Source organism: Gymnoscopelus microlampas, assembly GCF_963454915.1.
Source record: "Gymnoscopelus microlampas genome assembly, chromosome: 12".
Taxonomy (NCBI): domain Eukaryota; kingdom Metazoa; phylum Chordata; class Actinopteri; order Myctophiformes; family Myctophidae; genus Gymnoscopelus; species Gymnoscopelus microlampas.
In genome coordinates, this window is record NC_139949.1 from 48,367,950 (window position 1) to 48,383,278 (window position 15,329).

Here is a 15,329-nt window from a genome sequence, read left to right on the forward strand (position 1 = left end):
GCCGGACACATACAGTCTGCTTGTGAATCACCCTCGTTAATGACAGAGTTTATATAGAGCTGTGCTTTGTGGTGATTGGTTGATTGGCTGGCTGCACACACCCACTCACAGGTGAGAACCATGATGCAATAAGTGGCTTTCCTATTTACTTTTGACTTTTGTTTTAATCCAAAGCCTCATCTTAACCTTTTCAGGCCGTGACCCCCCCAAAATAATCTCATTTGAACTGGGGACCCCCCACCTTGACAAGCATTTGGAATTGTAGGAGTTGAGGCATTGCATTTTGTTTGTCTATAGGTTCCACAGATGAATATAGTGAAAATAGCCGATCTACAAGCTATGATCAAATAGAATATGCTATAACATATTGAAAATCAAGCATTTCTGGTAAAAAAAATACTGACAAGACACGCTGTTTCTATAATTATTCACTTAAAGGTGGTCTTAAAAAGTAATGAAATTGTGGCTTTAAAAATGTGCAGATATCCCGTATACCAGTGGTTCTCAAACTTTTTCATGTCAAGGACCCCCATTTGAAAAGATATGCCAGGGACCCCCATAAGAGAATATTTTTAAGGCTCTTGCAGTGATTTTCAACCATTTTAATTTCAAGGACCCCCAGTTTGACATGCATTAGGTCTACGGACCTCCATTTAATGGCATTTCTATGCCTGGGACCCCAATTCATATTGTAAAATCCATGTTAGATTTAACTCTGAGAGTTACAGACCCATAAGGGTCCATTTGGTTCCTACCCATCATTTAGCTGGGGACCCCCTGGAACCCCCTCAAGTACCCCTGGGGGTCCCCGGACCCCACTTTGAGAACCAATGCTGTATACACTTCTACTGCATGTTATGGTTTGTTTACTGAGTGAGAAAACAATTATGTTGCACATTAGCTAATCATCATGGGGACTTGTCAGAAATCCAGTTGAATAAAAATATCCTGCTATATTTTTATACAACTAGATTCTGCCAGGTCCCGGAAAAGACGCGCTGTGATTGGCCAGTATAGTCAGGAAGCTTGCCTTCTCCAAAATGGCGCCCGAGATACAGACGGCTATAGGAGGAGTCTATACCTTTATATGTCTATGCACTGATCCATCTCCTATTGATGAGAGGTGAGGCGACAGGTGGAGGTGCTGGTGGAGGTTGGGGTGGTGGGGTGTGTGTGTGTGTGTGTGTGTGTGTGTGTGTGTGTGTGTGGGGGGGTGGGGTAGCATGTGTGACAGGGGAAATGAATGAGGCACTATACCGCATGTCAGAATGCTCTTGTAAAACTTAGCATCCCATTTTTTATGTTGCTCTCGTCTGCAGCCCAAGGTACTCTAAAGGACAGTCGGCTCTTGATTAAATAGACCCATCGATCAATTTTTCATCCTCAAAGGCCGTTTTTTGTTTTTATTTTTTTTAAAGAAACAACTATGGTAGCAATTGAAGCAATTGCCTGCAGGGTGGGTCTCTCTCTCTCTTCCCCCCCCTCTCTCTCTCTCTCTCGCTCTCTTTCCCCCCCTCTCTCTCTCTCTCACACTCTCTCTCTCTCTCTCTCTCTCTCTCTCTCTCGCTCTCTCTCTCTCTCGCTCTCTCACTCTCTCTCTCTCTCTCTCTGTCTTCCATCTTGCCATGTTGATTTTCTCTTTCCTCATTGGCTAATTTATCCTCCGCCGTATGGCGGTGTCGCACACGCACGCACGCACGCACGCACGCACACACACACACACACACACACACACACACACACACACACACACAGATCTTGTCCTTGTGGACCAGCGCGTGTGTTAAGACTTGAGGCCGATTCAACTAATGTCTTCTAAATCTGTTTTGTGAAAAACATGTGGTGCTCAAACCTTATCATGTCAAGGACCCTCAAAATAATACGTATTTGGCCGTGGACCCCCCCCCCCCCCCCCAACCCCCCCCCATCTCAACATATTTGGTTCCAGGGACCCCTCTTCATGTTCCTCATCTAGTTCTAGAAAACCTTTTTTGAACTCTTAAAAACCACCAGTGGTCCTTGAGGGGGTTCCAGGTAGTCCCCTGCAGCTACATTATGGAGAGTTTGTAACCAAATGGACCCTTATATAGATCTTTAACTCTTGAGAGTGTAAAATGAAACCAAATGGACCCTTACGGGTCCATTTGGTTTCATTTTACGCTCTATAGAGTTAAATTATTGTTAAACATCTGCATTTACTTAATTAAAGAATTGTTATTTTGATCAACGTTTGCCTGTTATCTCTCCTATTGGTACCAACATCAATACAGCATGTATGGAATTGTGGACAAAATCGTATCCAACGATAACAAAATATTCTAAGTCTTGGGTCTGAGAGGCTAAATCTCATCAAACTGTGGTTCCGTGGCTTAAATGCCGAATAAATAATGGACCCTGATATGAAAAAGGTTGAAAACCACCGCTTTAAACCATGTCTTTAATAGGCAGACTGGAAGAGTACTTCTTCCATCTCTGCTACTTTCACAACATTGGGTGCTGCTGTGCATTGCAAGGAGAGAATATGGGGGCAATATTCTATTATTGACAGTCAGTCAGTCAGAGTCACCTCCATCTAATCGATGGAGATGGGTTACAGCTGCTTGCCACAAAACAGCAACTTCCCCCTTTTCAGTTTAAGTGGATAATCATAGCTAACAGTCTGATTCTGTCATTTTTTGTGATTAGAAATGCTTGATTTACAAGACGTTTTTAAAGCATTTTTAATGGTCTGCTATTGTGATGATTCATGTTTAGATGAGACTTTTGAATCAACCCACAATGGTTTCAAGGAAAGAGTAAGGCCACTTATTGCATCACCTGTGTGGTGTGGTGTGGTGTGGTGTGGTGTGCGTGCGTGCGTGCGTGCGTGCGTGTGCAGCTATTAACCAATGACCACGAAGCGCTGCTCTATATAAACTCTGCCATTGGTGAAGAAAATTTCACTTGCTGATCACGAGTCAGTCCTTGTTGACATGGAGTCTGCATGGCATGCTGTGGTAAGACAAACAGATGAATATTGTTGCTATAGCACCATGATGCAGTAATCCTCATACAGCGATTTATCTGTGATTATATTGTAATCTAATGTTTGTTTTCTTCTTTGTTTAGTTGGTGAATCCAGATGAGAGTGTGTGTTTGCGGTCTCGCCCACTGCAAACAACACAGCCATCCAACGTCACCAGGCCCAGTTCTTTCATATAGGAGCCATCTCCAAACTTGAGTCTCGCATGAAGGGTCGTCGTCATAGCACCACCATCTCCATATACTGGTTGAACCATCAGAATGTGTTCCTGGAGCAGAAGTGTTGGGGTCCAGGATAAGGCTGTGTCTTCTCGCCTCTTGCCCAGGTGTTGGCCACGTCGATGTGTCAGTGTTCCTGAGATAAAGCTGTGGGTCCTGCAGGGTGCGGTCCTGCAGCGCCGCCCACACTATGAGCCTGTAAGTCTGCTTTTTTTTTTTTTTTTTAAAGTCTTCAATTTGTCCATGTATGGATGTATAGTAACATTTGTAACTGAAATATTTGCTTCTGGGGGATTCTACATATGTCTTCTAAATCCTAACAGTTTAAAAAAAAAAGTGTTGCTATAATCAGTGGTTCTTAAACTTTTCATGTCAAGGACCCCCCCCCCCCCAAAAAAAAAATAATAATATGCATTTGGCCACAGACCCCTATCTCAAAATATGTTGTTCCAGGGACCCCCAGAAGCAAAGATATTAGTTAAAATGTGTGTGTGTATGGAGAGAGAGAGAGAGAGAGAGAGAGAGAGAGAGAGAGAGAGAGAGAGAGAGAGAGAGAGAGAGAGAGAGAGAGAGAGAGAGAGAGAGAGAGAGAGAGAGAGAGAGAGAGAGAGAGAGAGAGAGAGAGAGAGAGAGAGAGAGAGAGAGAGAGAGAGAGAGAGAGAGAGAGAGAGAGAGAGAGAGAGAGAGAGAGAGAGAGAGAGAGAGAGAGAGAGAGAGAGAGAGAGAGAGAGAGAGAGAGAGAGAGAGAGAGAGAGAGAGAGAGAGAGAGAGAGAGACCGATCTACAAGCTCATAGCGCTGCACCGACCGCCACGGTATGAGCCTGTATATCTACTATTTTTTTTTTTTAAATGGCCAAATAAAATCTAAAGTGACACGGCTGCGTTCCCGAATTGAATGGCTAAGACCTGAGGTTGACTCTACAAATGCCTTCTAAATCAGTAGTTCTCAAAAAGGTTCGAGCCAAGGACTCACAAATTGATATATATAAAAGGTGTGGCGCTGTGGAACCCCATCTGAAAATATGTGTGCCAGGGACCCCCAGAAGAGAAGACAAACACTTGTTTTTTCAAAAATGGCAGATATACAAGCTTGCAGCGTGGCACGAAGTGACGCGATGTGAGCCTTGTATAGCTGCTATTTGTGAGAACCACTGTTTTAACATATGTTACTATATAATCTAAAATTACACACGATGCTTTCCTGATTTTTAATGGGTTTATTCTTTATTCATCACAGATCATGAGACTCTGCTGTTCACCAGGAAGCTTTGAGCCTCCCAACCCCGAGGGAGGCCCAGTTGGTTCATAAGGACATTCAATGAGGCCCAGTTAGCTCATGGGCCTTAATGAATAAGGACATTCATTTCTCAGATGATGGTTTCTCAGATGATGGACCATGCGGGACATGGTCATCATCAGCTCTCTGCAGTTCGGAATCCAGCCGAGACGGTCACCGTCTCTCTGTTCAGACCAGCTCCCCCCTCTCTCTGTTCAGACCCCCTCTAGACATTAAAGGGATATTTAGAGGGTTCACCCCCAAAATGATTTTTTCCCCCCATGGAGACTTGAATTCATGGGTTTTGTTTTTACTTAGCCAATAATTTGATGACCAGCGGAGTTGACCCATTCCGCTCATGCTTCCGGTCATGAAATTATTGGCTTAGAAATGCAACAAAAACATAACCATTGAATTCAAGTCTCCATGGGGTGATTAATCGAGAGAAAATAAGTAATTTTGGGGGTGAACTATCCCTTAAGACCGTTTAGGCTGGCTTTTCATTACACTTTTTTTTTTTTTTAAAGAGTTGATGTCCATCGTTTACTCCTTGTCTTTGAAAGCTGAAAATAAAGGTTTTTAAAATCAATTCATCAGTAGATCCTGTTCTGTCATTTGTGAATTGAACAATGCAACTTGTAAGAGAAATTCCCTGATGCACAGAGCAAAAGTTGTGGGAGCATTTTGTCATTGTTGTAATATTGAGGCAGGCGAATGGGACAGACCAAAACTTTGTTACTGAATTTAACATCTGCATTAATTATGTGGTCTGTCACTCCATGGCTTGTATTTGAAAATGACTGTGTTAAAAATGGTTTGACCCATGGAGCATCTTTTGATATTTAGATGCCTTTGGTTGACTGTTATCCTCATAGCTCATGAGTACAGGAACGCACAACATTGGATGGTAAACACTCTCATGGTTGATCTGGACTGTAGAGGACCGTAGAAATGGACCCGTTCCATTTGTATGCTCTCAGAATTGAGACCTGTACAGGGTCAATTTGGGACCCTGAACCATCACAATACTTTCAGTCTTTGATTCCAGCCAGGCCTTTTCTTTCTAAATCTGGAGCTTTAACTTGAGTTTTATGCTACAGTGTGGTAGCATTTCATCTGTTTATGAGTTGTGTCTGTTTCCAAGTCACTTTAAGCCATACATACTTCATTGTACGACGATGCCAAACATAGCTGATCTACAAGCTCACAATGTGACTACTGTATCTGCGAGCTTGTCGCTACTGTAGATCTGGCAATGTTCACCTAACATGTGGGGATGCCAAAGTGCCAAAATGGGGATGCCAAAGTTGGTAGGCATTAGTGAGGTGATAGAGTATAACGTTCCTAGATCACTGCTTTAAAGCTTCAAACGCTGCTTTAGTCAAACGTCTTTCTGTGTGACAGACCCTGTCTAGGAAAGTGCTAAAACTACTAACTCCTGTGAAATTTAAATGGTTTATAAACGGCATCACAAATACACCATCAGCAATAAATTGCACTATACTCCCGAGAGTGTCCTGCACTATACAGAAAAGTGTCCTGCACTATACAGAAAAGTGTTCTGCACTATACAGAAACAAATGCGTACAGTTAGTGTCATTCACCTCATCTCCATACTATCTTGTACTTTTTGTTTTTTCGTAAATTTACGCCCTACTTGATCACACTACAGCGTCACTCAAAAGTAGCAGATCCACAAGTTCGAAATGCTGAAAAGTAATAGTTTTGGGCATATTGGCTTTCCATCCAACAGAGGCGAATTGCATTATCCTACCCTGAGCCTGAACAAATAACGATCACAGTGTGAAATCAACAGAATACGCCGATATTAACAGTGTCAACAGTATTATCAGTACACTGTTATTATTACAATAAGCTGTTTTGTCTGGTGATAATGATCACTTTAACAACATGGGGTGCTGTCGTGCATTAATTGCAGAGAGAATGTGGGTGCTATGGGTGTCGCTCAGTGGTGGAAAAAGTACTCAAATGTTTTACTTAAGTAAAAGTATCAATACTGCAATGTGGGAGTACTCTGTTACGAGTAAAAGTTCGGAATTCAAAAATGTACTTGAGTAAAATTACAAAAGTATTGTTATCAAAATGTACCAAAAGTAAAAGTAGTAAAATGTTTGAAAATAGCCGATACAAGCTCACAACGCGTTGCAATGCAATTTTCAAATAGCCTAGGTATAAAATAGGGCTGAAGTGGTTAATGTATGTTTTATAATGTAATCATTTATATATATCTACATTTGATGGAGATGGGTCACAGCTGCCTGCGACAAAACAGCAACATTGGTTTCTAATTACAGAAAGAGTGTTTCTCTCATTGTTATGACCAGAAATGCTTGATTTAAAAAAAATACGTTTTAGCATTTGAATGGTCTGCTATCTTTTGACTGTGGCAGCGATTGGCAGCTAACATAAGGTCAATTCAGTATTCAAAAATATAATTACAAAGCACATATTTTTCTGAAAGGGCTGTAGAAAAATCCACCATTGTTCATCTGCCACTTATTTGGAGCCTTAATATTTAGAGGCGCCGCGTGATATAGTCTCATTTATTTATAATTTATTCATGAGTAATGCTTTCATTGTTGATTCAACTGCTCTTGTAGTACTAGACTCAGAAAAGGAATTTCAACAGCCATATTAACCCAGTTAGACCGGGAAAGAATCTGTGTCTTATATCGATTTTTAAAGCAAACATTTGTAACTGAAATCTTTGCTTTTGGAGGATTCTACAAATGTCTTCTAAATCCCAACAGTTTTCTGAAACACTTATGTTCAGGCACGTGCACACACAGGCATCAAAGGGGGCTTGAGCCCCTGCCCTTTTACCCGTCTTTAAAAGACGGGTAAAAGGGCCCTCTACAGACCATGAATGCAGCTTTTACTATGGTTAAATAAATGCAAATGCTGCCTTTCCATGCCGTACCCGAAGGCAGCATTCAAGAGTTTTTTTTCTAACTCTCCTTGCCCTTGAATGCAGCATTTTTATTTTTAAATAATTGCCCTATTTTTGTCGAAATCCATGCCATACACCGCATCTCCAGTAAATTATACTTAGTTGAGTGCTGTGTCACACACCGGAAATATATCAAGGCATGCCCTTAAATTGAGACTAGTCCCAGCCCCTCTAACATTTTCTGCACGTCCCTGCTTATGTTGCTACGTATAATATCAGTGGTTCTCAAACCTTTCCATATGAAGGAGCCCCAAAATGATATGTATTTGGCTGCGGACCCCTATCTCAAAATATTTTTGTCCCAGGGGCCATTTTTCAAAAAATAGCCAAAGTATGAGATAATGGTTAAAGTAGTTACACAGATGCGTTCCCGGTTTTAATGGGTTAAGACGATTACAAAGTCAGCCTACTATCAAGGATTAAAGGATTTGTGTCTCCACAAGGATTTGGTAAAGAACTTGTCCATGCATTCATCTTCAGTAGACTCAGACTGCTGTAACGGTGTCTCCACAGGTTCTCCATTAAATAAATCTATCAGACAGCAGCCGTTGATTCAGAACGCTGCTACTCCAGTCCGTACTAATGCCAAGAAAGTGGATCATATGTCACTCCAGTTCTTAGATCTTTCTACTGGCTGTCTGTCTGTCAAATAATTGATTTCAAAATAGTACTAAAGCTACCACTGTTGCTTTATAAAGCACCGAATGTTTTAGGTACATGTTTTTTCTCTTTTTAATCATTTTTTTTTATCCCACTATAGAGGATATGCGCATGCTTAAAGTGAATGGCACATCGAGTGGCAAAGCGAGTGGCAAAGCAACATGCAAAGTGAGTTTAACATTGTTTAATGTTGTTTAATGCAATCAGATATGACTTTTCTGTTTGGATGCATGGGCTGTCAAGGCCAGAAAGTATTTTTTTTGACACTCAGTAGGCATTCCTGCATAACTTCCGGGTTTGATGATGATGTCACACGCATATCCTCTATTTTGTAACCCATTTTTTTACCCAGTGCAAATTGCCTAAGCTTGTAATCCTGGGCGCTACTCTCCCTCTGCCAGCCTGGGGAGAGCCCCGAACTGAACTCATGGCTTCCTTCAATGCATGAGGAGCTAGCGAGCCGCTTCTTATCACCTGACAGGGTGCAACAGAGTATGTCTACATTGCAGTATTGATACTTTTATTTAAGTAAAAAATGTGAGTACTTTTTCCCACCACTGGCTGTAAACACTGACGACTTGATTTATTGATACAACCTGAGCCAGGGATATAGGGCTTTGATAAGCATAATGCTTCTCCTTGGACATTATCTATTATGTCAAATGGACTTGCCTACCTGTACCGTGGACTTGTTTGAGATTGTGCCACCAAATTGTGTTCTTGTTCTAAAGCTGCACTACATAATACACAGATATGTATTTGTCCCAAAAGATACTGAAAATAAATTGAAATGAAGACTTTTTCTGTGTGGTGCTGCTTTTTACTGATAAGCCACTCATTGAATCATGGTCCTCATCTGTGGTGTGTGTGATCCAACTTATCACCGCAGAGCACTATAGCTCTATAGAAACTCTGCCATTGGTGAGGAAAGACTCACTTGCAATACACTGCAGCACTTGTTGACGTAGAGCTATAAGTCAAATATGTTACTGTTGATAGCACCAGTGTGCATTATCCTCACACAGGCTTTAACTGTGATTATATAAATGCAAATTAATTAATATTGCATTATATTAAAACAGGGGTCTTCAACAGAGGGTCCGGGACCCCTAGGGGGTCCTCAGAGCTACTATAGGGGGTCCGCCAAATCTTTGTGTGATAGGATTTAGTTTTTTTACACTTGAACCCTAGAATTCTAGAATTTTATACAATATAGAGTAGGGGGTCCCTGCTTCATCTTTCTCTCAGCTAGGGGGTCCTTGGCCTGAAAACGTTGAAGACCCCTGTATTAAAACAAGGTTTCTTTTCAGTTTTCAAAAACAAGCAATGCACTCTACTTCCACAAGGCCATGGATGGAGTCCAGCTCTCCATGTAGGAGTGGACCCACATCTGGGTCTATAAGGAGCTTCTGATAGACGAGGCCCGGTGATGATACAACACCTGGCTGGGCGACCTGACCTGACCTTCATGTGGTCAGATGGCTGTGACTCATGTGTGGAGATGGCTCTGAACCGGTCCCGGTGATGCTGCGTGGAGATGTGTTTGCATTAACCCATTTAGACCGGGAACGCATCTGTGTCATTTTTAGATTTGAGCAAAAAAAAAAGCATTATTTTACACTTTGGGCTATTCAAAAATAGCAGATATACAAGCTCATAGCACGGCACCGAGTGCTGCGCTATGAGCTTATATATCTGCTGTATATCTTGTATATCTATGTTAACGGGGGTTGTGAGGGGGGCTAGCAGGATTGTGGGGTACAATTCAGCGTTTTGGCCTATAACTGTTGTATAGGCCAAAACGTGACTCTGCCTGTCACGTTTTTAACAGCGCCACTGTGAGGCTGAATTGAGAAACGTAGGGTGGCATTTCTTCCTTGGCCTAGTGGGGATATGCGTACAAAGTTTCACGGAAATCGGAGGCTATTTACCTATTTACCAATGGACCGAATGCCCCCGCCCCCCCCCCCCCCCCCCCAGTTAAATATCACTAAAGTCACTATAACGATAGAAAGCTATTTTTTTTTAACACTCATCTTTTAATTATTATCATTACAAACTAATAAAATAACCCTTGTTGTAAAAACAAAAACAAAGTTGTCCTTTAAAGACGGGGTGCCGTGATTTTCAGTGACCCCCCCCCCCTCCTAAAACATAATCAGGGATTATGGTTATACTAGGAGGAAGATTTTTTTCAAAAAGGTGTACAGAAAGTGTTAAAATTATGTTTGTATGTGGACACGCCTCATTTGACTGTGTCATTAAAGCGCCGTTTTTCTATTGGCACGTCTGACCCTCAAGGTTTCAGCCTCCAGGAAGAAACTCAAAATAGTCAGGGAAGACATAAAACACCATAAAAACACCACCAGGGGGATTAATGAAGTTCTATCAACCTCATAGACACAAACAGAAAAAGTGCAAAACCATGGCACCACCTCTTTAAGAAAGCGTGATCTATTAGAGCAGGCAGCTCTACATCCCTTAAATCCTGAATATGAATTCTCAAATTCTCATTTATACCTATACTTCCATTTGTGCCATCATTCAATAAGGGAAGCAGGAGCTCGGTGGCTGTTGTTCAGTTTCAGGGGACAGTTGACAGGCCCATCTCCATCTGGGAGGATGGTAATGATGTGCTGATGTGTAAATAAATTGCCCAGTTTGGGACAGACTAATAAACTTGACCTTGACCGTCGTGATCGTGTGCCTGCATATAGGGCCGCTCTCGTCTGGATTCACCAACTAAAACAACCAACCATACAGTACATCAGAATATTCATAGCTGAAAAACAACAATAGAAAAATATAGGCATCTGTCTTAGTCACATAGTCTAGAGCAGTGGTTCTCAAACTTTTCCATGACAAAGACCCCTAAATCGACACTTATAAGCCCGCGGACCCCCATTTGAAAAGATAAAATTTAAGGACCCCCAGTTTGACATGCATTAGGGCTACCGACCCCCATTTAATGGCATTTCTATCTCTGGGACCACAATTCATGTTGTAAAATCAATGTTAACTTAACTCTGAGAGTGTACAAATGGAACCAAATGGACCCGTTAGGGTCCATTTGGTTGCATTTGTACACTCTCAGAGTTACAGACCCATAAGGGTCCATTTGGTTCCTATCCATCATTTAGCTGGGGACCCCCTGGAACCCCCTCAAGTACCCCTGGGGGTCCCCGGACCCCACTTTGAGAACCAATGGTCTAGAGCAGGGGAGAGATGAAGCAGGGACCCGCTCTCTATATTGTATAAAATAATGATTAAACTCATTCTTTTTTAACTTGGTCTGCTCTTTTTTTACCCTCTACACCTATACCTCTTTGCCAAAAAAATAGCCGATCTACAAGCTCACAACGCCTCGCAGCGCGAGGCGTTGTGAGCTTGTAGATCGGCTATTTTTTGTCTAAAGTTCTCCTCAGAAAAAAAGAGAAAAAAATATCATACCACACAACGATTTGGCCCCCCTGTAGTAACTCTGAGGACCCCCTAGGGGTCCCGGACCCCCTGTTGAAGACCCCTACTCTAGAGCAGTGGTTCTCAAACTCAAGGACCCACAAAATTATATGTGTTAGGATTTAAAGTTCATACTGGAGCCACAAACCACCAGGAAACAAAGGTTGCAATCAAATATCCAGTTTATTTAGCCGGATAATGATGAATAGGGTTGACATTGGGTTTCATGATGATGCCATGGTTCTAAACAAAGACACAATGAAACAAATTATAATATCATGTCAGATAAAACGTCAAACATAAATATGGCCTTTAAATCATGTTATATATTAAGGTATATCATCAAAATAATAATAAGCCAAGTATTTCATTTACTAGAATTTACATAATATTAAGCATCTAAATATCCATATAACTCAAGTTCATCAATTCTTAAATATAATCATATAATCCACATCACTAGAAGTAAAACACTGGAACTTACATTATACCAGGTTTAACAGACGCATGGCAAACATCAGAGGTACATCAGCAGCACATGGCAAACACAGGCCGGCTGCATGCGTTTGGAACAAAGGACAAGGGGGGAAATGGGAATCCAGTCCTGCTTTTATAGTGGGAGGAAGTGAGGTCACCACCACAGGTACCAGTCTGAATCCCATTGTGGTGTCTCCTTGTGGAGTGGAGGGGAAATGAACCTTGCAGTTTCTGACAATAGCCTATATTTGGCCGCGGACCCCCATCTGAACATGTTTTGTGCTATAGGGGCCCCTAGAATAGAAGATTTGTGTTGACAAAATTAGAAATAATTCAAAATCGTCTAAACATTTTCAAGAATTTTCAAGAACAGCCATGGTTAAAATGATTGTGATGCTGTATTGACACATCTTGCTGGGGACCCCCTGGGAACCTCCTCATGGACCTCTGGGGGTCCTCGGACCCCACTTTGAGAACCAATGATCTAGAGGATTGAGGGGCTGAGCAGAGAAAAATACACAATTAAATCAGCTAAATGACACATATTGATCGTAGCAGTGCATATCCTCCCACAGGAGGAGGATATTATGCACTGGTGCTATCAACAGTAATAGTCTGTCTGTACCACAGCCAGTGTTCATTTTATTGACTTAGACTATAAGACTCAAAGACTAAGAATAAAAATATTTTAAGACTAAGACTAAACAATTTCAGATGAGGACTAAGACTATATGATGTGTTAAAGACTAAGACTAAATCCGAATTTGCTGTCAAAATTAACACTAGTATTTAGGCACCATGCAGTGTTAATTTTATTGACTAAGACTAACTAAGACTAAACATATTTTGATATTTTGTCGACTAAGACCAGACTATTTCAGATGACTAAAATAGGACTGAGACTATATGATGTGTTAAAGACTAAGACTAAATCAGAATTTGCTGTCAAAATTAACACTGACCACATCAGCTCCAAGTCAGTAGCCTGGCATTGGTCATACTGATACCGTGGATTCACTCTCACGTTCCTCCCCGGTATCAGTCTGGAATTCGGCCATATAGGGAGCGAGTACGAGAAATCAGAAAATGATTTTTGATGCTTCTCACTGTTGTACGGACAGCAGTTGAAACGCAGTCACTGATTGGCCCGATCATTTTCTGATTTCTTATACTCGCTCCGTATGGGCCGAAGTCCAGACTGGAGGAGTCAGGAGAATTGTCCTCACAATGTCTGTTTCTAAAAACTCTACAATACTTGTGGGGGCATTTGGCCCACACAACAAGTACTACAAGTACACACACACGCACGCACACGCTTCAGTCCTCAGGGTGTGTGAGACCACTTAAAAAACATCTAGACTTCAGTAAAACAGACCTGGGTTGTCTCTGTACTTGGAATGTTTTTTTCTCCCTCTACACCAAATGTTCCCCCCAGATACAGTAGAGTAGATGCTGCTGGGGTTCAAGTGGTTAATAATTCCCATGCAGAGGTATTTATATCTGTTCAGTATTCAGAACATTAATATGTGTGAATGATAAGTGTCTGTGACGGGACAGGGGGACGAGGGGACGAGGGGGGTGGGGGGACGCGGGGACAGAGGGACGGGGGTGGCGGGAGGGACGGGGGTGGCGGGGGGGACGGGGGGACTTTGGGGGAGGGGGGACTTTGGGGACGGGGGTACAGGGGGGGACGGAGGGACGGGGGGGACGGTGGCACGGTGACAAACAGTGCCAGCGATCTCCAGCCTATTAACTTGTTGACACTTTGGGGTCAGCGTGATGCCGGCCTAATGTCGGGTGTGACCGAGCGGAACCCTTTTCATTATCCCTCCACCATGTTTCATCTACTGAGGGCTCCTACACTGATGGCCTCTCTCTCCCCTGCTACTTCACCTCTCTCTCTCGCTCTCTCTCTCTCTCTGCTCACCTCTCTCTCTCTCTCTCTCTCTCTCTCTCTCTCTCCCTCAATCTTTGTATAAACCTCACTCTAAAGTCCCTACACTCTTTCTTGTCACCTCTGTGTGTGTGTGCGTGCGTGTGCGTGCGTGCGTGCGTGCGTGCGTGCGTGCGTGCGTGCGTGCGTGCGTGCGTGCGTGCGTGCGTGCGTGCGTGCGCGTGTGTGTGGGCTTTGCAGCTTGTCTCAGAACACTTCATTGAGTTCTGAGGGCTTTTATAGGAAGCTCTTGCCTGCCATTTTCTTTAACAGTCTGTTGACTTGTGTTTCCACTTTAATTATTCTTCCATCCATCCATCATCACCAGTTCCTTCTCTCTCTCTCTCTTGCGTCTCTGTCGTGTTAGCTCCTCATTTCATCATCTTTTTCCCCCTCGTTCATTTATTTTTCACTCACATTTTCTACTTCTCTTGTTTTGTTGTGTTGCTCCTTTTGGGGGTTTACCTCACCATGACTCTGTGCTCCTCTGTGGCAAACAGCTCTCTCTCTCTCTCTCTCTCTTTTATTAGTACCTTCCTCTCTAAGAAAGTCTTCCTCAGGGCAAAGACACCGCTGTTGTTCTGTTGTGTTCTTTTCATGTACAGTAAGGCTTTGCCTTCCATGCTGTTCTCCTTTGACACAGAGCTGCAACCATTAATCCATTAAGACCGGGAACGCATCTGTGTCATTTTAAGATTTCTTTGGCTATTCAAAAATAGCAGACATACCACTATTTTTGAAAAATCTTGGAAGATTTTTGCAAATCTTTGAATATATATATTTTAATTGGCGAACATTTTTTACTAAAATGTTTGCCTCTGGGGGTCCCTGGAACAAAATATTTTGAGATGGGGGTCCACGGCCAAATACATATCATTTTGGGGGTCCATGACATGAAAAAGTTTGAGAACCACATAGAGTCGCAACATAAGGATTTAGAAGACATTTGTAGAATCCCCAGAAGCAAAGATTTGCGTTAAAAATGTTCGCTTCAAAAAACATTATATATATATTCAAAGATTTGCACAAAGAAAAATAGCAGATCTACAAGCTCATAGCACGGCACTCGGTGCCGTGCTATGAGCTTGTAGATCTGCTATTTTTTAATTGCCAAGGAAATCTAAAAATGACAGATTCTTTCCCGGTCTAAATGGGTTAACCAATGTAATCATAATTTCTGGCCACAAAAACAAAACAGACCTCAGTCCAGTTCCTGTTTTTATTTATTGCCATTGCAGGTGTGACGGAATTTCAATTCACCTCCTCCTCAGTGCGAGTCAGTGCGCTAGAAATAGAACAGAATGAGAAATGA

General features: G+C 42.2%; 1 long non-coding RNA gene across 1 annotated transcript; it reads left to right on the plus strand.

Annotated features, from left to right (window-relative positions):
- The first annotated feature begins 2,951 nt into the window (after positions 1-2,951).
- On the plus strand, positions 2,952-5,017 carry LOC311057827. The gene is made up of 3 exons (XR_014602007.1): positions 2,952-2,996; positions 3,109-3,438; positions 4,479-5,017. It is a non-coding gene; the product is annotated as an uncharacterized lncRNA (long non-coding RNA).
- Positions 5,018-15,329: the final 10,312 nt, after the last annotated feature.